The following is a 27560-nucleotide window of genomic DNA, read 5'->3' on the forward strand; positions in this document are numbered from 1 at the left end:
GAAGAATAATTGATCGAGAGTGAGTCACAAGACCTTACCACTCTCCACTGATAAAATTCAGTCCAAAGTTAAAACCTCAACCAGAGTTGATCCCAAATCAAGTTGAAGAACACCATGCATCCTATTCATAGGGAGTACGACAGTACCCGATGCATCCATCGTTAGTGCTATGGTCCCTAACCACTTTTTTCAACACATTGGCCATATGAGAGGTACTTCCCACATGTCCTAGACTACATGGGTAGGATGATAATGAATCAATAGCAGGGAAATAATATATCACATCTTGCTCACAACCACAGGTAGGGAAAGGAAGAACCACATCCTACAATCACACATCAGAATCACACGTAAGGAGAGGATGAATTACATACTACAATCACACATCACATTCACACATAGGGAAAGGACGAACCACATCCTACAATCACACATCATAACCACATGTAGGGAAAGGATGAATCACATCCTACATGCATGAAAAACTCTAAGAGTAGGGAAAGGATTAACCACATCCTACATGCATGCAAACCAACAATAGTAGGAAGGATCCTACACATGGGGAAAGGATGAACCACATCCCACTCACATGTAAACCAATAATCATAGGGAATGAGCATCCTATATGTGGGGAAGGGATGAACTACATCTCAACAACATGTCAACATATGCCTATATGCATCTCTCACTGGAGTACTCGCAGGAGAAGGTGAACCACTCATCCTATTCATATTCCATAGGAGAAGGTGAACCACTCATCCAATGCATATTTCATCAACAGTAGGGGAAGGTGAACCACTCACCATATACAAAACTCACCACTTGGGAAAGGTGGACCACTTAACCTATGGTCACTCATATCTCAATAAATACCTCAAGCCCCTAGGAGCTTCCAGAGCTTAATGTCCAACTCCAGCGGGACACTCTTTATAGGGTCTACCCATGATTCCCAACCTTTCTTTGAATAAAGATAATATTGACCTTACCAAGAGGTTATGTTAGGATGAAAATAATCTTCTTGTTTAATCAATACTAGTGAAGCTTGGTATCTCTCCAATGTATGATACCAAAATAAAGTGGTACCCAATACTTGGAGCTATCGTGGAACATGGATTTTCTGAAGAATGAATCCCACTCAAGAATATCATAGTATACAACTGTGATTATTATTACATGCTTAAATATCTCACTGAAGAGCTTCCTCAACCAACTTTCTTCCTAATAAGCCATAACCGCTGCTATATACACACAACCTCAATAATGCTTGAAGAGCAACTGAATAGAAATAGATGTGCTCTTCCCATCCATGATACTGCCAATAGAGCCAACATGTGAATGTCCAGTGAATATTAGATTTCAGCACTGAAGTGCAGATTATAGATAATAGGATCATAGAGATATCTCACTAAGTAGTTATCCAATATATAAGAGGCTCATCCACAGATTGACTCATGTCTTTCATAGCAAGACATATGACTGATAGGGTGTTTATCAAGAACACCAGGGATCTCACAAGATATACATATGTAGATTCATCAGACCTTTAAGTGCATGAGATAGTGTATCAGGGCGATGTCTTCCATTTTGACTTTAAAAATCCGCTCCCTCTTATATTGATAAACAAGAGTGTCACAAATCAGGCATTACTAGTAACTACATCCTTTTAATCCAATCAAGTTTTGTTCATAATTGCTTCTTACATATAGATAAAGTTACCTTTCCAAAACACAATCATCGATCCATCCATGACTTGCCCCTTTTCTTCTATAGACTCTTAGGTCCATGAGGAAAAGTTTTTAATCATGCACCTTCTGTGCAGTATTCCAAGTAACAAAGATATATCAAGGTAAAGTTAGAATCATCAACATTAGGTAGGATGATTCATACTTCCAGGGATTCTATAGCTCCCTCTAAATATTTTCTTCACATGATCATCTAGATTTCAATCACGAGCTTCTTATGCAAGGAATTAGACTTTCCACAAGGCAAATTCAACAACAGGATTCTAGGAAGTTGCTTTAGATCATATATTATTCAAACAAAGTGAAGAAATCCTCCCATGAGGTCATTCAAGACCAGCTTCATTATTTTATATGACAACAAAAAACACATTAAATCACTTGATCCCCATCAAGATGCCAAAATCAGGGTTCTCACATTTCCCTCTACTTACCGTGCTTAATTATGATAAATACTTTTCCATTCACACTTTCCTTCCAATGCTTTCTTTATGAGGCACCTGCAGTAGTCATAGAAAAGTAATGTCAACCACAATATGATAATAAACCATCATTAATGATTATGAGGGATTGACATATAAGCTCTAAATATCTCACATGATTTTTTATCTTTATGATTATAAAGGTTTCTTGCAAGCTCGTGTACTAGGTTGTTATGTTACCTTTTCTAACAGATCTTCAAATGTGTTGCACCCTTTGGTGAAGATAAAGATGTTTCCATTTCTTTTGATAAGAGATCCATGTAACTTCGTTATAGAATATAACCTTTGTAAGGGTTACAATCAATATTTCTAGAGTTCATATATGTCTTGTTCACAACTTCGATTGTGAACAAGACTGTAACGTTGACATCATTTTATAGGCATTGTATCATATCACCATTGCCACTAAGAAGTATCGATTTCATTAATAATGTTGGACAATTAGTAGTGGTGAGCTTGAGGTGACATACACAGAATAGTACCACATATATATAACTATGACAACACCAGGAAATATCACTGCTCAGGATTGTATTTTTTTTTTTACTTTTATGATAGCTTCAGATTTTTCAAACTTCTAGGAGCACCACTTCTTCTTGAGAGATGACTTCAGCAAAATTCCTATTCGACTATTTGATGTTGGGTATGGAAGATTTCAGGGAGACTAATTCTCCTCAAAATTAGAGAGGATTGTCTTTGAAAAAATCAAATGCTTCCACTGCTTGTGACCAAAAATTTATTGAGGTCTATTTCTGGGATCACAATGAACCTACTGTAAATCAACATCTCCACAGTTTGAATCACCTCATATAACGAGTTTGAATTGTGAATATATATATATATATATATATATATATATATATATATATAGATATATGTTGATCAGGTCATTGCAGGAAGTGAAAGATTCATACTATCAACACATATTATTATCACTGCATTAGTATCCATATATCTTACTACGCTCATCTAGGAAAGACACTGACATTAGAATTTATGAGGTTAAAATAGATTATTTTCCAGAATTTAAATCACTATTATGTGTTTTTCTTAGTGTTACTATCCATATGACATATAATGTTATGAAACCAGCTCACAAAAAGATAGAAAAGAGAGATCCACGCCTTAGAATTCAGCCTCTTCGAGGGGGCAACCTCCTTTACATTACATAAATGAACAATTCTTGGATGATACAAATGAAAATACCTCCTTTCTATATATAGGAGTCTAAGTGGTCCCAATACAATCAAAGCCTACATAACAATAATATTGTAGGGCACAACAATAACAATGGTGGGCTTCTATGTGGCATAATAGTAACAATATGGGCACTACATGGGTACATCAATATAATAAGTGGGTTATACTAATAACAATAAGGGGTTACACTAGTAGTATAGGGGCCTAACATGCCCCTCTCCTTCAAAAAGCGTTGTCCTCAACGCTTGAGTAGTTCTTGATGCTTCTATATAAAATTCTTGTCCTCATGTGGAATATTCAGCGGGTAAGTTCTTCCACTTGATGAGATACTCTGAAATTCGGACCCAAGGTTCAGCGCGATTTCTTCTCAAATGGGTTTTTTTTGCGACTTCTGAAACGTCACAGAAAAAAAGTTATAGCGAAAATGCCACGATGACCTGTTTGGAGCAGCAAAACCCTAGAATCCAAAGCTCTGATACCAAATGTTATGAAACCAGCTCACAAAAAGATAGAAAAGAGAGATCCACGCCTTAGAATTCAGCCTCTTCGAGGGGGCAACCTCCTTTACATTACATAAATGAACAATTCTTGGATGATACAAATGAAAATACCTCCTTTCTATATATAGGAATCTAATTGGTCCCAATACAATCAAAGCCTACATAACAATAATATTGTAGGGCACAACAATAACAATGGTGGGCTTCTATGTGGCATAATAGTAACAATATGGGCACTACATGGGTACATCAATATAATAAGTGGGTTATACTAATAACAATAAGGGGTTACACTAGTAGTATAGGGGCCTAACATATACATTGCTAATACCTTATTCATTGTGTCACGGATAATATAGGACGACCACAAATTGCCATTAACAGAGTCTAGAGTGCAAGTCTCGAGGATACATACAAGACTTATATAAGCCATAAGAAAAACAAAAATCTATAATCTAGCAATAATGAAGTAGCATATTAATTCTTTTAAACATTAGACAAAGAAATTAAATTGAATTAAAATAAGAAATAACAATTATAAATGTAATTTGTTACAATAAGTTAAAAACATAAATGTTGTAATAAAATTAATTACATCATAATTTTAGTATTAAAATTAATAAACTCACATTAATAATTTATTACCAACAATTAAAAATCCAAAAACATTATTAAACTATAATAGAATACATAGAAAGAATTAAAAAATAAATAAATTGTTAAATAACAAATAATGAATTAATAAAAAAGTATTATCTTGAGCTAGTCGGCTCTCCAAACTTGACATCACTGCAAACCATATTTATAGGCACTGTTTCTCTTCTTTGTAAATCAGTGCTGAGGATGAGTCTTGTTCTAGATTCGAAACGTAGACAACACGAAAATGAACATTGTGGAATATCCAAATCCAAAATCACAAGATATCATTTATTTTTATATGTGCAAACTCCAATTGTTTTTCTTTGTGTCCTTTAGATTCCATCTATTATTGATACGAACAGGCAACATTTTGAAAAATGGGCTACATGAAGTTCTTGATCATATTTCATCTCAACTGGTAAGCCATTTCATATTAGTCAAGGGCCCTATTTGACTAGGTTGACCAAATGCTATTGATTTTAATTTTCATAAAAACCATAAAATTATTAACATAAATTTTGATTTTCTTATTAATAGGGTTATGAACATGTTGTGGAACATGATTATGATAATTAGGTTGATGAGCATGAAACATTGTTTAAGAATGATAGTGAACCTCTAAATGATGATGATGATGCAACCATTGTTGGTGATCAAACGCTTGAAATGGTGAATGATGTCAATCAATGTCTTAATCAAAACATCATTGAGAGATCTGATAATGGGGGGTTGGCATCAACAAATGTAGTAAATGAACTTAATGAATATAAGAAGCTTATCAAAGATGCCAAGAGGCCATTGTACCCATGTTGTGTTGACTTCACAAAACTATCAACCACTGTAGAATTATACAATCTGAAAGTGAAGAGTGGATGGCCTGATACAAGTTTTGACCAAATGTTAAAATTGAAAAAAAATGTGCTTCCTAAAAATAACACACTTCTAGATTCTGCATATGATGAAAAAAAACTTGATAAAATAATTGGAATTAAACTATGATATGATACACGCATGTCCAAATGATTTCACTTTATATCGAGGAAGTTATGAAAGTAAATATCAATGCCCAACATGTGGAAAATATTGATGGAAGGTGGATGCTCAATCTCAAAAGGTGCGGAAAGGTGTTCCAACCAAGGTGTTGAGATATTTTCCCATAGCACCAAGGCTAAAAAGAATGTGTATATATGATCTTGAACACTATAATTTTATTCAAGTTTTCCACTTCTTGTATTATCATTACCATTTTTCGTAGTGTTATTATATGATAATATATTATATAAATGAAAAAAAAAAAATCATTATATCTCTGTATACATGTCACAAAAAATGAGGTGGCATCATGAGAATGCAAGCAATGATGGTCAAAGGCGCCACCCAGTTGATAGCCCAACATGGAAAACTATTGATGACAAATGGCCTAATTTTTCTAGTGAACCTCGTAATGTATGACTTGCAATGGTAGTAGATGGATTTAATCCTTTTGGAGACTTGAGTAGTACATACAGTGTTTGGCCTGTAGTGTTAGTTACATGCAACCTTCCACCATGGTTATGCATAAAAAGGATTTTTTGTATGCTAACATTGTTAATACCTGGTCGCAAGTAAGCATGCAATGACATTGATGTGTATTTGGAACCCTTGGTAGATGAACTAAAGGAATTATGGGCCCAAGGGGTATGGACTTATGATGCTTATAGTAAGACATGCTTTAACATAAAGTTAATTTTTATGTGGGTGGTCCATGATTTTCTTGCTTGTGGGAATATGGCTATGTTAGGTCCCTATACTACTAGCGTAGCCCCTTATTGTTATTAGTGAAGCCCCATTATTGTATTGTTGTGCTCATGTAGTCCCCATATTATTATTATTGTGCCCCATAAAATCCCACTATTGTTATTATTGTGCCCTTAAAATATTATTGTTATGTCGGGTCTGATTATATTGTGACCCCTTAGACTCTTATATATAGAAAGGCAGACTTGTCATTTGTACCATCCAAGAATTGTTCATTTGTGTAACATAAATTAGGTTTCCCCCTCGAAGAGGCTGATTTTGAAGTCATTGATCTATCTTTTCTCTATTTTGTGAGTTGGTTGCATAACATTTGGTATCAAAACTTTGGATTCTAGGGTTTCACTACCCCAAACATGTCATTGTGGATTGTTCAGCATAACTTGTTGTATACAAAGTTTCAGAAGCTGAAATTAAAACCCCTTTGAGCTGAAATCATGATGAACCTTGGGTCCAAATTGTAGATCTTTTCTCACTATATATTCAGAGATATGATCCAAGGAAGTTAGGGTTTTTATAGGCTCCTGAATTACATCCCAAACAGGTGACCTTGGGAAAATTATCATAACTTTCGCTTTGAGAATAAAATTTAAATTTCGTAATAATATACATAAATATTACGTACTTTAGTTTTTTATGTATATTTTCAGGTTTGAAGGTCGAAAAGGTGACATGTGGTAGGTTGTACAAGTCTGCTCTACTAAACCACTCTATAATCAGGACATCGTGGGAGATTTGGCATCACTATTTCTTGAAGAATCAAATATTGATCAGACTGGTGGGGTTAGAAAGAGGACTCAAAGTGCTACCACGAGATGAAATTATAGACCTCGGAGATCCGAAATTACATAGATACAACAGATTCAATATCAACTCCTACAAAGCGAAAAAAGGTGTGTAGTTTTTTTCTAAATTGCATAAGTTTGGTTTTAAAAATGAGATTGAAGTGATTCAAAGGGCATAGTGAAGAATAATTATCATTAACTGATTCCCTGAAGAAATAAAATGGAAACACCTAGTAAGAAACATGCAATCTCTACCATGACTCATGAAGAAGAGGAAGAATGCAACATGATAATCAAAATTAGAAGACCAAGTGCAACAAATTTCACTCTCACAAAAGGTAACAAAACCTAAGATGGATAGTTTAAAGAAATGCATGGAAGCTAAGATGGATGGCATGAAAGATAATATGGAAGATAAGATGAATGGTTTAGAAGCAAAACTGAAAGAAAATATTGAATATTTGAAGAAAGACATGAAAGGTTTTAAAGGAGGTTTAGCAAAGTTGCTACACGAAATGCTTCCTAATGGTGAAAGGTAGTAGAGGAAGCTCATGATGAGAAAAAAATGAATGTTAATCATGATTTCATAGAATCTAACGTTGGATTGAAAACTCACCATGTTCCAAAGATCGATATGAGGAATTTTGATGGAAAGGATCTCATAAAATAGATACTACAGATGGAGAAATCTTTCGATCTCCATAATGTGCAAAAAACACAAAAGGTACGCATTGCAACTTTACATTTGGAACCAAAGCAATTTTTATGGTATTGATGGATTTTCTGTCATAAACAAATTTTCACTTGCTCAATTTTTATGGAGGAAATGATAGCACATTATGAGGATACAAAAAGAAACACCTTCTTTAGCCAATTGATAAATCTCAAACAGAAGTGTTCAATGGTGGAGCACATTAAGGAATTCCAAAAATTGAATATAAGGGTAAAAGATATTCCAGAGGAGCATATGATTGATGTGTTCATAGGGACTTTAAAGGATAACATCCAACATGAGGTTCGCCTTTGGGAACTTGATTAATTTCAGAAGGCATTCAGGTTGGCAAGAAAAATTGAAAGAAAAATTATGGAAACAAGGAAGCCTACCACTCACAACTATATAGACGTAAGTGTTGCTTTCCCTAGCTTTCCACATCCTATGAGGTTGACAAAAAAATAGTTGGAAGAAAAAAAGCAAAAGGGCTTTGTTATAGTTGTGATATAAAATACACTAAAGGTTATAGGTGCATTGAGATGAAATTATTTTACATAGATTGTGAAGAGGGGAAAGAAAAGGAACAAGAAACATCAAAAGAAGAGAATATACACTAGGAACCAAACCTAGAGAAAGAATAAATGAATTTGACAATATCTAGATATGCATTAGAAATAATTACCACTCCTCAAACCCTCAAGATAGAAGGACATATCAAGAAGAAAAAGGTAATATTGTTGATTGATTCGGGTAGTAACCATACTTTTATTCATTGTAAGATAGCCAAGGAATTGAATTGCTTCCTATATCCAGCACCAAAGTGTCAAGCGATGGTTTCAAATAGAGGAACCATAAATTTCTCTAGAAAGTTCTATAATATAAATCTATCCATGGGATAATATGTATTGAATAGTTCAATGCTTTCATTCCAATGGGTGGTGTTGATGTTGTACTAGGAGTCCAATGGCTAAAATCTTTGGGTACAATAGCTTTTAATTTTGAAGAACTTTTCTTGAAATTTTTTTGGGAAGCAAAGGAAGTTGAATTAAGGGGTATTGTAGGGAAACTGGGAAACATAATAAGCTCTAACAAAATGAAAGATCTTCTAAAGAAAGAACAATGAGGCTTAATTGCACAATTATGTTCACTAGAGGATACCACATCGAAATCATCTATTTCTCCATATATCCAAAATGTTTTGGACAATCATTCCAAGGTATTTGAGACTCCCAAAGGCCGCCCACCTATTTTTGATCATGATCATGACATTCATTTGATTCCAGGAAGTTTTCCTCTAAACATCAGGCCTTACAGATATCCATATGCCCAAAAGAGTGAAATTTAGCTTATGGTTACATAAATGCTAGAGGCTAGTATAATTCAATCTAGTCAAAGTTCATTCTCTGCTCCAGTAGTATTGGTGAACAAGAAGGATGGATCATGGTGCATGTGTTCGGATTATAGGGAGCTCAACAAGCTCACTATTAAATATAAATTCCCTATTCCTGTCATTGAAGAATTATAGGATGAATTACATGGAGGAATTTACTTCACCAAGTTGGATCTTCATTCGAGATATCATCAAATCAGAATGAAGATTGAAGACATTCCAAAATCAACATTTAGAAATCATGAGGGTTATTATGAATTTTTGGCGATGTCTTTTGGCCTTACCAATGCACCTTCTACATTTCAAGGTTTGATGGATTCCATTTTCAAACCCTTCCTTAGAAAATTTGTGTTAGTAATTTTTGATGATATACTAACCTACAGTAACTCTTGGGAGGATCATGTTGAACATGTTGACAGGGTGCTCAAACTATTGGAGGAGAAACAATTATATGCAAAATCCTCCAAATGTTTCTTTGGAGCACAAGAGGTGGAATATCTGGGTCATATTGTATCTCATCAAGGTGTTAAGGTAGACCCTAGAAAAATTAAATCCATTAAGGAATGAAAAATCCCCACATTCATAAAGCATCTGCGAGGATTTCTCGGGTTGACAGGGTATTATCGCAAGTTTGTTAAGAATCATGGGAGAATAGCATCACCTCTAACAACACTTTTGAAGAAAGATGCATTTTCTTGGACTCGAGAAGCAACGAAGGCCTTCAAACATATTAAAGAGGCAATGTGCCAAGCACTGGTCTTAGCAATGCCATATTTCAAAAAAACCTTTATTGTGGAATGTGATGCCTCAGGAAATGGATTTGGTGATTTTTTAATGCAATAAGGAAGACCCATTTCTTTCAAAAGTCGTCCAATCAAAGGAAATTATTTACACAAAGCTATTTATGAGAAGGAAATGTTGGCAATACTACATGCACTTAAGAAATGGTGACCTTACCTAATGGGAAGACACTTCAAGGTAAAAATGGATCATGATAGTCTTAAATACTTTTTAGAACAAAGATTATATTCAGAAGAGAAGAAAAAATGGGTCACAAAGATGTTGGGTTATGACTTTGAAATCATATACAAAAAAGGGAAGAAAAATATTGTTCCAGATGCACTCTCAAGAAAGGATGAGGATGTGGAAGCATTGTTTTGTGCCATTTCTATTATCCAACCAGATTGGATAAACAAAGAAAGGGATGAATGGAAGAATGATGAAGAAGTGTGGGAACTCATTCAAAAGTTGTAACAATATCCCAGTACATCTGATGCATTTAGCTGGAAAAATGATTCGTTATGGTACAAAGATTTCTTATAGCTTAGTAAGAATTCCAAAGTCAAACAAAACATTCTTTTGGAATTGCACATCTCTCCCTTAGGAGGGCACTCAGAATTTTTAAAAACTTACCATGGGGTTAAGAAGGAATTTTTTTGGGATGGCCTTAAATTTGATATTCAAAAGTTTGTGGCGGAATGTTTGGTTTGCAAACAAAATAAAGTTGAGACAATTTAGACCCCGAGTCTATTACAACCTTTATCCATTCCAAGTCAACATTGGGAGGAGGTTTCAATGGATTTTATCATATGTTTACCCAAGTCCGAAGGGAAGAGTGTCATCATGGGGGTAGTTGATATACTTACCAAGTATGAACAATTTTTTGCATTATCTCATCCATCTAAATCTAGTACCGTTGCTACTGTATTTATGGAAACAATTCAAAAGCTACATGGAAACCCAAACATTATTGTGAGCAACAGAGATCCCATTTTCAATGGAAATTTTTGGACAGAATTATTTTCTTGTTTGGCTACTTAGTTAGCTCATAGCTCATCTTATCATCCCCAATATGATGGGGAAAATGAGATAGTGAAAAATTGTTTAGAAGGATATCTTCGTTGCTTTGTATCTAATAAATAGACACAATGGGTCAAGTCGTTTCCTCTGGCTAAATGGTGATATAAAATTGCTATCACCCCAAGAAACTCTCCTAGGTTGTATACCATAGATGCTTGGGAACATTAAAAACTCAACAAAAAAGTTGGAAAATGGTGGATGAATGAGAGAAATGATGCATATTCAAACCGGATAACCACTTCTACTATGCTTAACCCCAGACATGGGTGGACACCCCCAGACTACAAGGCTTTAGACCACCAATTACTCACAATTTAAGGAAAATTTGATGATGGAGAATACTGAACACACCAGTAGATGCACAGGACCCTGTGATGGCCAGCTGCAACCAGTAAGGATGTCTACAAGTCTATTTCCTAATGCACAGACAGGATGAAAGCTCTCTGGCATTAAAGCAACAAAAACTTGCATACACATTCAATAATACTAACTAGATCTTAACACAGAGGTGGGATGACAGTCCCTCTAATGCTAAACATCAAGAGAACATAAAAATGCATAACAGTCATAGCCTGGAGCAAAGAAGAAGTGGAAAGTGAGAAATTAACAACAAAAGAAGCTTGTATTAGCTGAAAATCAACACCAGACGCTGCAGGTGTCACAGTGGTTATAGTTTCCAGAAGTTGAACTTTACATCAAAATAACATTCATCAACCACCAACCTTCTGTCTTCTGGATATATATAGAGGTTGATTACAAAAACACTCTGCTGTGTTACATGAGGAGGGGTCATAATGGACCACCAACACATTAATTCTTTGGAATGGGCCTCTGCTACAATCTGATTATCTTAATGAATAAATCAACCTTTATCTGGTGTTTTTCAATCCTTCTCAGTCAGGTGGATTCATGTATAGATGGATCTCCATAACTGGTAAATGCCTTTGACTGCTCGAGGCCATCCTTTTTCTTCGCGGCCACGCTACTGGTTAATTGCAGTTGTTGAGGAGTAACTGCTTGGGTACATAACTGCAGGCCATCTTCGTCCTTCAGGAGTTTGGAAAGGCTGTGGGAGAAGACCATGTGGGCGAACTGCAGGAGAAAATAGGTCATAGGATCATGCAGATCAACGGTAGAAAACACTCGGCGAGGAGTACCAGGAGGCAAGTTGGAAGAAAGATGTGAGTCGTCAGATCCAGTGCACGGACGACAAAGATCTATCGGCGGGAGAGAAGCGGGAACGAACAGGGCCAAATCAATGTGGGTCGTCAGATCGTGGTCAGATAGACTCGACGGTGATCGGGTGTGAAAGAAGCACAGATGATAACGAGCGGTGGGAAGGCGGTTTCGGGGTGGGTGATATTTATCGCACCGCCTTTCGAGCCGTGGTGGTATACGTACACGAAGGAGCGATCCAACACAATTGTGACGCATGGTGGATGTGATGGGTGTGAAACAGCCTATATCACGAGTTAACATGTGGGCAAGTTTCATTAGTGGGATGCACGATAGCCATTCGATCGCGATGGTGGAAGCGATCAACGGTGGAAAGAGGTATTAGTTTAACATGCGGGAAAGTCAACGGAGACCGTTGAATTGCGGCAGATGCAATTGACAGCTTAGAATTAAAGGTGACAAAAGGGTTATGAAGACATGGGGTCACCTTGTTATGGTGATATGGACTTAAACTTTGCACCTGGGCCCCGAGGGAAACATGGGTTTATACAGGGTTTTGAAGGAAAACAGAGCTAGTGGAGAGGTTATGAGAGTGTAGAAAAATGAAGGAGGGAAGGAAAACCAACTATTGTGACCCCCTTTTTGATCATCTACAACCCAATCAGGCCTACATTTTTCCTTAAAAAGTCGAAAGTAATAGCAAAGCTAACACTGGCTCCTACTGGGGACGAGATCCTCCCTGTGAGGTCTCAAGAACTGCAGACCAATGCCTTGATACAAAATTAGCTTAAGAAACTATGCCTAGTATCCATTGGGCATGGAGTTAAACCAAGTCTACACTAAAGCTAAAAAAGAAACTGCTTACAATCTTTAAGGCCAGAGGACCTTAAACAACATAATTATTCAAAAATTGGCCAACTGATGGGCCATCAAAATTGTTTCTCCTCCTCTCGGCCCCTTCATCATAGAGCTGCAAAATAGGATTTATTTGATCATCTACCTCAAATAGTTTAGGAAATTTGAGCTTAATAGGTAGATATGGATCAAAATTCATCCCCTTTCTATATACTCTCCTCCTTGGACGTTCTTCATAGGAGCCTCTGTACACCTGCTGAATAACCATGGCTGTTGTGTACTTGTCTATGTCTTTTGTGGTCTGCACAACTAATATGAATGATGCACCATTGTATTCTTGTGCAAGGGACACAGAGACATCATCTGCTCCTTCATCTTGCTTAGGACAGTCCATATCCAAGTAAGAGTCCCAAAAATGTGCATCATCTTCCTCTGTCCTCTGATAAGCTTCCCTTTTAATCTGTGTGGAGACCTCCTGGGCAGGCATCAAAATATCAAGACTGAGATGATCAGTTTCAGCCTTGAGTATTGAATTTTGTTCTGCCTCAGTATTCAAGGGGCAACTTAGAGGGATTGTCACTTGAGCAGGCAGAGAAACAGAATATGACAGGGAGATTTCCTCTCCCTTCTTGATCACTGGATAGGGGACAAAAGTAGGTTGGAAAATTTGTAGATCTATATAGCCATGTGAAGATGAGCTGGCTTTGGGCACAGATTCTTGGAGGATGAAGGGACCTGCTGCTGACTACTTCTGCTGATCAGCTTGTTGTTCTGCAGCTACAACAAGCTCACGAGCAGTGCCTTTGGATATTGCTTTCTCATAAGCAGCCTTTGTCAAGAAAGGGGCACTGCCCTTATCTTCCAAACCATGGGTCTCCTCCTCTTCTTCATACTGCACTTCTTCCATGACTATATTCTGTAAAAGGGTCTTCACCCCTTTATCTTCATTTGTAGCTTTATTTCTTTGCAAAATCTGTAAATGCTCATTTTCTCCTCTGTATGGATTTGGCTTTGAAATATTAAAGGAATAAGGAGCTCTTGCTTCCTCAGAATACTGTTCAGCCTTTAATTTGGAAACTTCAAAGGCCAAAAATTCAATCATCCTAGCTAATTCATCGATCTCAGGATTTGAGGATGATGAGGACTCTCCTCCCTATCTTCTCCTTTCAGCATCACCTTCAAGTCTTTCTGCAACAATGATGTTTGTTTCTATTTAAAAGACAACATCTTGCATATCATCCAAAGAAGTACATCTTCTTTCTCTTAACAGTAAGCAGAATTGAGAATCAAAGGCATCAGCATAAGTGAGCATGGTAGAAGCAGGGGTGGGTCTTACTTCAGTTGGCATTCTGTTGTACATATGATTGAATCTGATGTTGAAATTAGACAGCAGCTCACCATCTTCTCTCTGCAAGTTCCCAAATTCAGTATGATAAAAGAGCAGATCTTTATTATTCCCCAAATGCTTTAGAAACACATCATCTAGGGCCTCAATGTCTGCAATAGACCTAGGGGGTAATTCTCTAAACCATCTTCTAGTTTCCCCATCTAGGCTTTGGACAAAAACCCTCATCCAGACATCCTCTTCATTGATATCCAGGTTATTAGCATAGCTACAAAAGGCCTCTAAATACTCTTCATTTGTTACTCCTTCTGTACCAGTAAACTTTGGCATAAATTCTTGATAATCTCCTGCAGGCATGGCATTTAAAGGAACATGCAAGACCAAGGGTCCATATCTAGCAGCAACGATTCTTTCTATCTTTGTAAGGGCTTGCTGACCTGCCATGGCTAGGGTATATGAAAGGATACTGGTGGACTGAGAGGTATGAATCAATGAAAAGAATGATAGACACAGAGGAATATGATGGACAGCATGGATGCTTCTTTGAACTGAGGTCAGAAAGGGAAATGAATGACTAAGGAGCTTTGTGAATCTCTGAGGGTGAGTTTCACTAGCAGAGATACATAGGATTTCTAAGGCTTACCTAGTCCTGATGCTCCTTTCTACGAAATTCTCTTCTACTCAACAATATTCTTAGAGTCCAGGCACTGGTTCAGCTGGTGATTTCTGAAGATATCTCTGAGCATGCCTCACAAACTGAGCCAAAAATTGAATGTGGAGTTGACAAATGTTGGTATTCCTCTAGTGTAGTCACCAGATAGATTATTACAACCAGAAATGTGCCCAGACCTTGTCTATCATCAAAATCTGGAACTGTGTCATTCTCTCAGGGAAGCTGAGCTTCAATCTCCTCTCCCCGGCAACGGTGACAATTAATGTTATCACCCCAAGAAACTCTCCTAGGTTGTATATCAGAGATGCTCAAAACATTACAAACTCAACAAAAATGTTGGAAAATGGTGGATGAGTGAGAGAAATAATGCATATTCAAGCCAAATAACCACTTATACTATGCTTAACCCTAGACATGGGTGAATACCCCCAGACTACAAGGCTTTAGACCACCAATTACTCACAGTTTAAGGAAAATGTGATGATGGAGAATAATGATCACATAAGCAGATGCACAGGACCCTGTGATGGCCAGCTAGAACCAGTAAGGAGATCTGCAAATCTATTTCCTAATGCACATACAGGATGACAGCTCTCTGGCATTAAAACAACAGAAACCTACATACACATTCAATAATACTAACTAGATCTTAACACAGAGGTGGGATGACAACCCCTCTAATGCTAAACATCAAGAGCACATAAAAAATGCATAACAGGCATAGCCTGGAACAAAGAAGAAGTGGAAAGTGAGCAATTAATAGCAAGAGAAGCTTGTATTAGCTGAAAATGAAGACCAGACGCAGCAGGTGTCATAGTAGTTACATTCTCCAGAAGTTTAACTTTACATCAAAATAACATTCATCAACCACCAACCTTCTGTCTTCTGGATATATATAGAGGTTGATTACAAAAACACTCTACTGTGTTACACGAGGAGGGGTCATAATGGACCACCAACAAATTAATTCTTTGGAATGGGCCTCTGCTACAATCTGATTGTCTTAATGAAAAAATCGACCTTTCTCTAGTGTTCTGCAGTCCTTCTCGGTTAGGTGGATTCATGTATGGATGGATCTCCATAAGTAGTAAATTCCTTTGACTGCTCGAGGCCGTCCTTTTTCTTCTTGGCCATGCTGCTGGTTAATTGCAGTTGTTGAGGAGTAACTGCTTGGGTACATAACTGCAGGCCATCTTCGTCCTTCAGGAGTTTGGAAAGGCTGTGGGAGAAGACCATGCGGGTGAACTATAGGAGAAAATAGGCCTTAGGCTCAAGTAGATCAACGGCGGAAAACACTTGGCGAGGAGTACAGGGAGGCGAGGTGGAAGAAATCTATGAGCCATTGGATCCAGTGCACGGATGGCAGAGATTTATCAGTGGGAGAGAAGCGGGAACGAACAGGGTCAAATCAATATGGGCCGTCAGATAGATCCGACGACGATCGGCGCGAAAGACACACGGATGATAACGAGTGGGGCAAAGGCGGTTTCAGGGCAGACAGTATTTATCGCACCACCTTCGGAGCCGTGGTGGTATACATACACGAAGGAGCGATCCAACACAATTGTGATGCGTGGCAGAGTTAATGCGCGGGAAAGTTTCATTAGCGGGATGCGCGATAGCCGTTCGATCGCAACGGTGGAAACGATCAACAGTGGAAAGAGGTATCAGTTTAACGTGCGAGAAAGTCAACGAAGACCATTGGATTGTGGCAGATGCGATTGACAGCGTGGAACTAAAAGTGACAAAATGGTTATGAAGCTATGGGGTCACCTGGTTATGGTGATATGGACTTAAACTTTGCACCTGGGCCCCGAGGGAAACATGGGTTTATACAGGGTTTTGAAGGAAAACAAAGCTAGCAGAGAGGCTATGAGAGTGTAGAAAAATGGAGGAGGGAAGGAAAACCAACTGTTGCGACCCCCTTTTTGATCATCTACAACCCAATCAAGCCTGCATTTGTCCTTAAAAAGTCGAAAGTAATAGCAGAGCTAACAAACACTACCTTCCATACTGCAACAAAAATGACCCCATTTATGCCACTTTTTGGATATCATCCACTGTCCATCACATCATATTTAAGAGAGAATTCTAAGGTTCAAGCAGTGGAAGATCACATCAAGCATCAACAACAAGTTCTCCATCTCTTAAAGGATAACCTCACTTTGGCACAGAATAGAATGAAACAATAGGCATATCAACATCAAAACAAAACAAGTTTTGATGTAGGTGTCTCAGTATTTCTATGACTACAACCATACAAAAAAATGTCCCTCAAGCAAGCTAAGAATGATAATAAATTATCACCAAAGTATTATGGTCCATACAAGGTGTTACAAAAAATTGGTACTATGGCATACAAATTGGAGCTTCCCGCATCTTCATGAGTGCACCCAGTTTTCCATGTTTCATGCTTAAATATGGTTAGAGGTGAAAAAATCCCAGTTCAAATAATATTTGTAGAACTTGACAAGGAAGGAAAAAACATATTGCAACCTGAAGCAGTCACAAAAACAAGAAATCGACAACTACAAAATTGATCAATTTTAGAGTATTTCATCAAGTGGAAGAACTTACCCGTTGAAGATTCCACATGGGAGGATGAGAATTTTATACAAAAGCATCTAAAAGTACTCAAGCGTTGAGGACAACACTTTTTTGAAGGAGAGGGGCATGTTAGGTCCCTATACTACTAGTTTATCCCCTTATTGTTATTAGTGAAACCCCCTTATTGTATTGTTGTGCCCATGTAGTCCCCATATTGTTACTATTGTGCCCCATAGTAGCCCACTATTGTTATTATTGTGCCCCTAGAATATTATTGTTATGTCAGCTCTGATTATATTGTGACCCCTTAGACTCCTATATATAGAAAGGAGGTATTTTCATTTGTATCATCTAAGAATTCTTCATTTGTGTAATGTAAAGGAGGTTTCCCCCTAGAAGAGGATGATTTTGAAGTCATTGATCCATCTTTTCTCTATTTTGTGAGTTGGTTGCATAACAGGCTAGTTGCATAACAAAAGGCTATAATGCATGTCCCATATGTCGGAGGAAAATAGAATCAGAGTACCTTAGTTGTAGCAGGGAATGTGTGTATATGGGACATAAGAGATTTCTTCCCCAACATCATAAGTTTTGCTCACAAGAAGGCATCATTTAATGGGAAGGAGGAACATTGTTATGCCCCTCCAATTGTAAAAGTATCAGATATTTTGAAGGAAACAAAAGGAAAGAAATCAATTTGGGGGAAGATTGAATCAAATAAAACGAAAAGAAATAATAAAATAAGTGAAAAAATGGATGTTGTGGTCTGGAAGAAACAATCAAATCTATTCAATCTACCATATTGAGAGGTATGTAGACCCGTCAACCATGCCTAATTATTGGACGCAACTTTCTTAGTTGACCTCATTGTGATTAGATGTCTTGGTTGAATTTAATGGTTGAATTTGGTTGGACGCAACTTTCTTAGTTGACCTCATTGTGATTAGATGTAAATTTTTGTTTGTTTGTTTATGGTTTAACAAAACATAGATCCATGGATAGATTAACATATTTGACCTTTAAAAATATTTTATTCATATTTTATCAAAACACATTAACCACCATATCTATTTTCCATAATTTTTGAATTAAGATGCACAAAACAGATATTGCCAACTCAATTTCCCAAACAAAAAATAATGAAGCTCTATTGCAAAAAATCCACACCCATAATTTTACTAGTTGGTTAAAACAATAGGTAACGATATTATTTATATTGTAAGTGTACTTAAAAATCAGTATATGGGAATATTGTCATGTAGGAAATTAAATATTTTTTGAGACGTTGAATGTATGAATTCTAACTACATTTAAAATTCTAAAACTATACATGCGGAAGGAGATGGAAATGTGTCTAACACTCTTAAATGGCTAGCGTGTGGCCCCAAGAAATTTGTGAATAAGTACAAGGGTTTCCTAACCAATGGTTATAGATTCCATACAAAAAGCATAGAGAATGAGAGAACCACCCAAAATAATGGTGTGTGTATGGAAGCTCAAACAATGATGAGGTCAAGTTCCAAAAATGAAAACCCTATACTTCAAAACACAACATTTTATGGAGTGGTAGAATAAATAATTACATTGGACTATTTTTGTATGGAGTACACATTTTTCAAATGTAATTGGATTGATTATACAAGAAGAGAGGGATAAAAACTGATGATTTGGGTTTTACAATGGTGAATATGTTGTTTTATTAAGTCCAAATCATTGGCAAGCTGATCCATTTATTCTAGCATCGCAAGCTAAACAATTATTCTATGTACAAGATCCAGTTGAGACTAACTGGTATGTAGTGTTAACATGTCCTCCAAAAGGAGTAAGAAATAATACATCATAAATAATCCGAGCATATTACTGCTAGACGAGACTGCAACAAGTGCACTAGACGGACAATTGGAGGATTACTTATCTTAAGCATAGTTAAGCTAATCATTCTGCATTTTCCTCCAAGCAGGTCAGAAAAAACAAGGATGAACATTTACAAAAATGTAATTGTCATTCTCATTTCCCAGTTTCTCTGCCAACACTATTATATGATAATATATGCCTTCAATCTTAATATTTCTTGTTTTATTTCCTAAAGGTTCTATCTTTAAGAGACTGCATAATCTAATAATTTTTTGTTTTCCTGCTAGTCCTTGAGATAATACTAACTTGTATTTCATCTCCATTCTTGGTGTTTACTGGCGCTTTAGCATATTACGTTGCCATTCTGATATACTGGGGATTCAGATTTGCAATTCCGATATTCTTATGCTTCTTTATGTATTTTCCATCCATGGAGTGATTGTTTTGCTCCAATTGATAAATTTCTTCTTCCAACAATTAAAAAAAAGAAAAAAAATCATTGTAAACTTTCTAGTCAAGTATAGTTGGTTATTACCTTGGAAACCATGTAGGTGCTTGATAAGGATGGTGGACTTATTTCAAAAGGTAACCCTGAAAGTGGTGTAAGGTGGGTAGTGGAATTGGGTCTTCAAACTATGGCGTGCCCTATCATAGTGGAGAATATGAGTCAGCCCCAAGAGTTTATTACAGAGTTCAGTTAATTTCTTAGATTAACAAGGTTTTTATATTGAACTCAATAACTCATTTTTGTTATTTTGAGACATGGTTTAACATTGTCATGTTATCTTCTGTTGGTTTTCACCAATATTGTAGATTCTTTGTGAGGAGCAGGGCCTCTTCCTTGAAATAGATGACATCATTTGAGGCTTGGGGCTTGGATTTTAAAGGGATTCATGGAAGCTCACAGTGACAAGATATGGGCTCACTTTTTTGTTGAGGTAATGCCATGATTGCAAACAAGATAATTAACTCTTAGATCTTTAATGCCATGTAAAGATTCCTCTTTTATTTTTGTTTGGTTGCTTGAGCAGAACATAGACTTAGAAGATTGGAATTTGGATTTATAATGAGAATAGGGTATGCAATTTATTTTAAGCCTGTGTGTTTTTAGAGATTTGGAGAAAAGTGCCAAACCAAAAAAAATGCTATGGTTGATGCTGAGTAACTAACACCTAGAGATTGTTCTTGGGAATTTTTTTGGGTAGGGTTGTAGACCATAATATAATCTAGTTATCAACCTCTATATTTGACCATATGTTCTCTATGTTCTAGCATATAAAATTCTAAAGTCACCCTAGCCTGATTTGTCATGTTGTGGAATGTGGCAGTTTCACAATATTTTTGCATAGTAGTGGCTTCTTGGATTCGAAGTGAAACTCTAACGATGTAAAAATATTAATAATATTCTAAGAACCACACATAAATTTTAAAATCACAATTTTTATCTTTAGTGAGCCTTGGACATGAATGTTACTAAAGACTACTTGCACTTAGCAAGAGACGAGGTAAATTAGTGAAATTGTTTTGGTAGAATTAATACTCTAACTTGAAGGTTTACATTAGAATTATGGAAGTGTAGGAAGATGCACAAGAAGAAATAATGTAGCACTGTTTTTTATGACTTATCCATAGGTACATCTGCAGGAGGTTGTGTGCAATCAGGTCAAGCTGTGATGAAGAGTTTAACCTAAGAAATACAATTTTTCCACTTGGCATGCAATTTTGACACCTTGGGGTGCATTATAAGTATGGAATATGATGTTTCATGGCATATAGGATAGACCCTTTTCCTTATCATCCATTGGGTTTGAAATTTATGTACATGGAATGCAATTTTTATGCAATTGGACATTTTGGTACTATGAAAATAATAGGTTGAAAGCAAAGTTGGTCTTACAAAAAGCATATTTTGGCCCATGGGAGTATAAATTAGGCTAGGAGATGGTGTTGGTGAATAATATGAGTAGATTTCTCCTTAGACATGGCATGGAAAAAAATCATCATAGAGGCTAACTTGGAAAATTATCCATTCCAAAGACCTCCAAGCATGGGATTGGTGATCAACTTTGACTTTGCCAAACTCAAAGATGACATATTGCATGGTATGATACTTAACAGTTTGGGAACTTTTATTTTAACGATTAAGGCCGAGGAGGAGGATTGTCATCTTTGACATTGTAAAAAAGATTAATGTTGAGGGCTGCAAATTACTTCCTTGATTACCAATGGATGAGAGGAATGATGATCATCTTTGATTTGATCAAAGTGATAATATATATTTATTGGAAAATAAAATTTAACTTTGCCAAATGGTAAAGGTTATAAATTAGATAATCATTTTATATGTTTTCAAAATAATCTACATTGAGGATATTGTAAAATCTATCAATAGGGGGAGAAAATGACTACATGAGATAGGTCTTAAGGTGCAATAATGATCACATCTTGATGACACTTATATTTATTATAAAACTATATACGAATGTATGATATAGCATTTACAAATGCGTCTATGAGTGTTATGTTGATGTGTATGTTGGTGACAATATATCTCTGAGTTGTGCTTTTCTTTGTCTTGCTTAAAGGGATTCCTTGAAAGATAAACATATTGGTGAACATAAGTAAATAAATATGAACAGTAACAAAAATCTGATATGAATATGCTATTAATTGGGGTTCTAATACCAACGATATGAGCCAACCCATAATTCTTCTATTATAAATGACATTTGAAATCCAAAAATTCCAGAGCTAGATATGAAATTTGAAAAATAAAGCAGACCAAAAATTAGAAATTAAGAAGGCCCAAAATGTAGCAAAAAGTTGAATAATTACAAAATAATAGCAAAGATATGAAGACAAGCAACAATGAAAAATACTAGTGATTTCAACTAGAATTGGATATTGACTTTGAAGAACAAATGTAAATGCTAGCAGGAAGTAGTTTGTAGCTGAGTACCCTAGAAAATAAATATGATACAAAGGAATTCTTCTGAGAAGGTATGGATGTCAACTCAGGTCCAATCAACAACAGTATGGATGTTTCTTACCCCAAATAGTCTCTTCCAAAATCCATGCAATAGCACACTTCACAAACAACTTCATCAAGGTATGGATGCCAACTTAGGACCAAGGAAGTATGGATATTGCCCTTGCCCCAAATGGTCTCTTTCAGACCTCCTTCATAGAAATCCTCTACTCCAATGTCTAATGGTAATCTTATAGTTAGTCTTCATACCTTTTATAGAAAATAGGAGCTGCAAACTTTGATTAGTGACACTTATGAGTGAAATTTGTAATCGAATATGTATGGAGTTACAAAGGATTTTATGATGAGAGGGACATAATTTTTAGCTTTTTGGGTTACTATGAAAATTTTTACACCATGTTTGGGCCTTGGGGGTCCTTCATGAGATGTGGGGTGCATGGTGTATGGTTGGACCATGCTCTTCAATGATGGACTTGGACATTGGAGGTGGTTTACTATTTGTTGCTAGACCTTGTTTGGATGTTTGAAAGACATTCTTCTTTGAAGTGTTGGATAAGTATGGAGCTTGGTGACTTCATGTTATTGATGCATGAAGGGATTTTATGTGCTTGGAATAGAGTTGGGTATTTCAGAGGAGGTTATTGAGCCCTAGATAGCATGGGGTTTCTTGGTTTCTTGTATGGAGGTTTACACTTAACATGTGGACTCTTGGGTTGAGGGAGTGGACATGTAGGTGTGGGAGTCCTTAAGGTGACACATGACCTTGGATATGCATTTTCTTTAAGGAGACACATCATGACCATGGAGATGCATTGGAGCTTTGGAACTTTGGAGGATTGTTGGACCTTGGGGAGTAGTGCTCATGCCATGGAGGCCTTGCATGTTAATCTTAGTCACCTTTGAGCCTCACAGATGTCACTTAGAGTAGAGTGCTTCACATGGGTGGACCTACTTGTGTCTTGCAATTTTGGTTGTAGTGGACTAGGTCCACTTGTTATTGTAAATCCCCTTTACCTCCCATATAAATAGAGGAAGGAGTGAGTTGTCATTATAGTTGATCATGAACTTGTGCATATTTCTCTCTCTCTCTCTCTCTCTCTCTCTCTCTCTCTCTCTCTCTCTCTCTCATGCACTTGTGCATATTCCTCTCTCTCTCTCTCTCTCTCTCTCTCTCTCTCTCTCTCTCTCTCTCACTCATGCACTTGTGCATATTCCTCTCTCTCTCTCTCTCTCTCATGCACTTGTGCATATTCCTCTCTCTCTCTCTCTCATGCACTTGTGCATATTCCTCTCTCTCTCTCTCACTCTCATGCACTTGTGCATATTCCTCTCTCTCTGACTCATGAACTTGTGCATATTCCTCTCTCTCTCACTCATGCACTTGTGCATATTCCTCTCTCTCTCTCTCTATGCATATTCCTCTCTCTCTCTCTCTCTCTCTCTCTCTCTCTCTCTCTCTCTCTCTCTCATGTTTCTTTGTACTTTATGTGTTTTTGTCCTAAGAAATCTCTCTCTCTCTCTCTCTCTCTCTCTCTCTCTCTCTCTCTCTCTCTCTCTCTCTCTCTCTCTCTCTCTCTCTCTCTCTCTCTTTGTACTTTATGTGTTTTTGTCCTAAGAAATCTCTCTCTCTCTCTCTTGAGTGTTTCTTTGTACTTTATGTGTTTTTGTCCTAAGAAATTAAACCCATGAAAAAAATCACAACCTATCATATAATTCTCCATATTTTCAAAACCCTAGATGGGGAAAACCAAGAGAACCCTAGCTCCACCAAATATACTCCAACAATCAATCTTTTTGAATATCTTTTGGAAATATCCTTGGTGGAGCTAAGGTTCCTATTGGTTTTCTCTATCTAATATTTTGGAGAACTTAGAGAATTATACGATGAGTTGTGATTGTCTTCATGTATTTCAGTTCTTACACACACATATGAAGTTCTCAACTATCCAAAATTATGTTATTTTAGATTTGACTTCAAGCTTACCACTACCTAGTATACTTTTTCACTCCTATAAATTGTGTTATTTCAAAGATTTGACTTCCATATTTTCATAAATACAATGTCCTCAAAATGATAGTTGAACACTTACATATTCATAGTTATATCATATTCCAAGAATATAAACATTTTCTTTACGGATAAATAATTGTCTCATGAACAACAATCACATCACAAGCATCAATGGAACTTGGTTGGGGAGGATATTAATTTATCCTCTCAAGTTCCTGAGTTATTTCAACTGTCAAAGCAGAAGTTTTTGTAGCATAAGCTGGAGGAAATAATGGTCCATATCCCAAAAAATGGTATTATTTAGTCCATGGATAAATTTGGTAGAAGCCAGTGTAAGTGTTCGTAGCTACAAAAATACACCATTTTCTAGGAAATGGAAAATCTCTTCCAAGGATTGGGATTTCACCCCCGACACGCAAAGGTCAGTCTTATGCTCTCGTTGTAGGAACTGATGCAATGATAAATTCTTCTTATGTGATATCCAGTCCATTTGACTACCAAAACCCTGAAGCTTTTAACAAGACTATGATTCAGGGTAACATTCTAGTTTGTGGATATTCATACAACTTTGCATATGGTGTTGCATATGTAAGTGTCACACGGAATCAGTCAATAGTGCGGACACAACCGACCTTCCTAGAAGTCTAAGACATTCTAATGACAAACAAAACAAACTAGAGCTATCCTTCTCTAAACATGCATTATGATATGAGAAATCAAGTGTTTTGTTCTTACCTTTGTCCAAACGCTGTTGTAGAAGTCCAAGCTTTGTTGATCTGGATGAGCTCCTCCTTTTCTCCAAAACCTGCAATCACCAACAGTCAAACCATTAAATAGCACCTGATTATAACATAAAACAAAGCATATTCAACATATAGACCAAGGAGTACATGAAATAACTCATAAACAACAAGTTATTGAGAAGAATGGACTAATTTGAATTAAAGGTAATCAAAAGGAACCATTACAACCTGAGCCTTGGTGTTGTGCAAGCTCCTTCCAGGGTCCACAAGAGTCTTCCTTTACTTTGACAAAGCTCACCCACTTCCAAATAGAACAAGCAAAGATGACAATCTCTCCTCACTAGCTTCTGAATGGGAGTCCTAATTCCTGCAGCATTTACCCTTAGAAATATATAGCTTTCAACCTCCCCTCCTTCTGGCCCAATGCCTGTATTTATAGTGTTCAAGAGGAAGTTAATCAGGTCCACCATCAATGGGATAATCCCTTCTTTCGATGGGATAGCTCCCCTATTGATGGGATGAGTTCCTCTTTGGTAGGAGTGCATGAACCATCTGGAGGCGCTCAATACACGTCGAACAACCTTCTAGAATGCTCTAGAAATAACCACAAGTGACTTTTTAAAGATGAAACTTGCGCATTTTAACCTTTTCAGGGGGACGCACCAGCACCTTTACATACAGAGCGTCCAAAGACGCAGCTTTTGTGAACCTTGGGTGCGTCCCCGCGGGTAAGGTTGAGAGAACCTGCGTCCCCAGAGATAAATACATTTAGAAAGACTTTCTCTCTTTTTTGGAGTTTGACATGGAGAGCAGAGGCATAAGACTTTCCTAAGAGGGTAGTATGACTGTTGATAGAGTCATCCTAACTGTAAATAGTCATGGTGACATTTTTTAGTGTAACAGTAAGATGTCTATCAAAAACTGCAAAGAGTTTAGGTGTAGTTGGGTTCATTCTGGCTTTGGAGAATCCATCTCTGAGAGCTAAATTTGATCCAGTTCCAGTGGGAATTCTAGGAATTGTTATAAAAGAAGTAGATCAAACACAAATTCTTGTAGATTACTATAATAGATCAACAATAAGGGATCCATCAGGTCAAATCACAAGGTTTGGAGCTAAGGCTTCCATTGGAAATGGGTTGAAGCCTATATATCAAGGTACAACTCCTCAGGTAGCATTTTATTCTTCTAGAGGGCCAGATATTAAGGATTCCAACTTTCAGGACACCGATGTTTTAAAGCTAGATATTTTGGCTCCTGGTTCTCTAATATGGGCAGCATGGTCTCCTAATGGCACCGATGAAGTCAATTATCAAGGAGAAGGATTTTCCATGATATCAGGGACAAGATTGGTGACACCACATATAGTTTTCATTGCAACTTTGTTGAAGCAATAGCATCCTAATTAGAGCCCTACTGCCATGAAGTCAACATTACAAACAACATCAATAGTCATTGACCACATGAGGAAGCCCTTGCAAGCACAAAATCAATCTTTTCAAAAGTACTTGTTTTTTCAAATATTTTAAATCCAATCGATTAAATGTGTTTTTTGTTTTCTCAAGATAATTTTCTAATTAATGTAAAGTTTACACATGAATTATCAAAAATCCTTAGTGATTGAGTATGATTATACACATTTTTCTTGGTCTATCTTAGGCACTTGAGAGGATAAATTAATATCCTCCCCAACGATACTCAATAACTAAGGATTTTTGATAATTTATCTCTATATTGGACTCCTTAAACTTTCTAAATTAGCAAAAAATAATGATTGTTAAAATCTTCGATACAAACTTCCATTTATATTTTTATGACCACTTACAATTACCATGAGTCACTATTAGTGGCTTGTCTGTCATTCCAAGCACTATCATGATTTTATATGCACATACTTACTATCCTTGTGGACTTTTGTTCCTCTCTTACCATATACAGACTAGGAAAATTGATGGGTTCCAACATATCCCTAGTTTATATTTTCATTATTTTTATAAAATTCTTATGCCTTCCACATGAAGAAGAGGAGCAACAATGTGACATACATACTAAATTTTTTGGGACAATTCTTAGTGATATTTCATTAAACTTGGAGTTGTATTTATCCATGAATTTATTTTTTTCCCCATTGACACATCACAAGATTCTTATTTCTAAATTTAGGATATTCTCTTACACATTTTCTTACATCTATGACACTCCAATTTTCCAATTGGGCATAGTTGAAGAATTTGTAACTCCCATCTTACTTATGCATGCAACACTCTCA

The 27560-nt window shown here is 36.6% G+C and overlaps 1 pseudogene; it reads left to right on the forward strand.

Annotated features, from left to right (window-relative positions):
• The first annotated feature begins 16509 nt into the window (after positions 1 to 16509).
• LOC149239982 (subtilisin-like protease SBT2.5 pseudogene) lies at positions 16510 to 26820 on the forward strand (annotated as a pseudogene).
• Positions 26821 to 27560: the final 740 nt, after the last annotated feature.

This window comes from Pinus tabuliformis, chromosome 8, assembly GCF_031772625.1.
Source record: "Pinus tabuliformis cultivar Carrire ecotype Pingquan chromosome 8, CPIR1, whole genome shotgun sequence".
In the NCBI taxonomy this organism is placed as follows: domain Eukaryota; kingdom Viridiplantae; phylum Streptophyta; class Pinopsida; order Pinales; family Pinaceae; genus Pinus; species Pinus tabuliformis.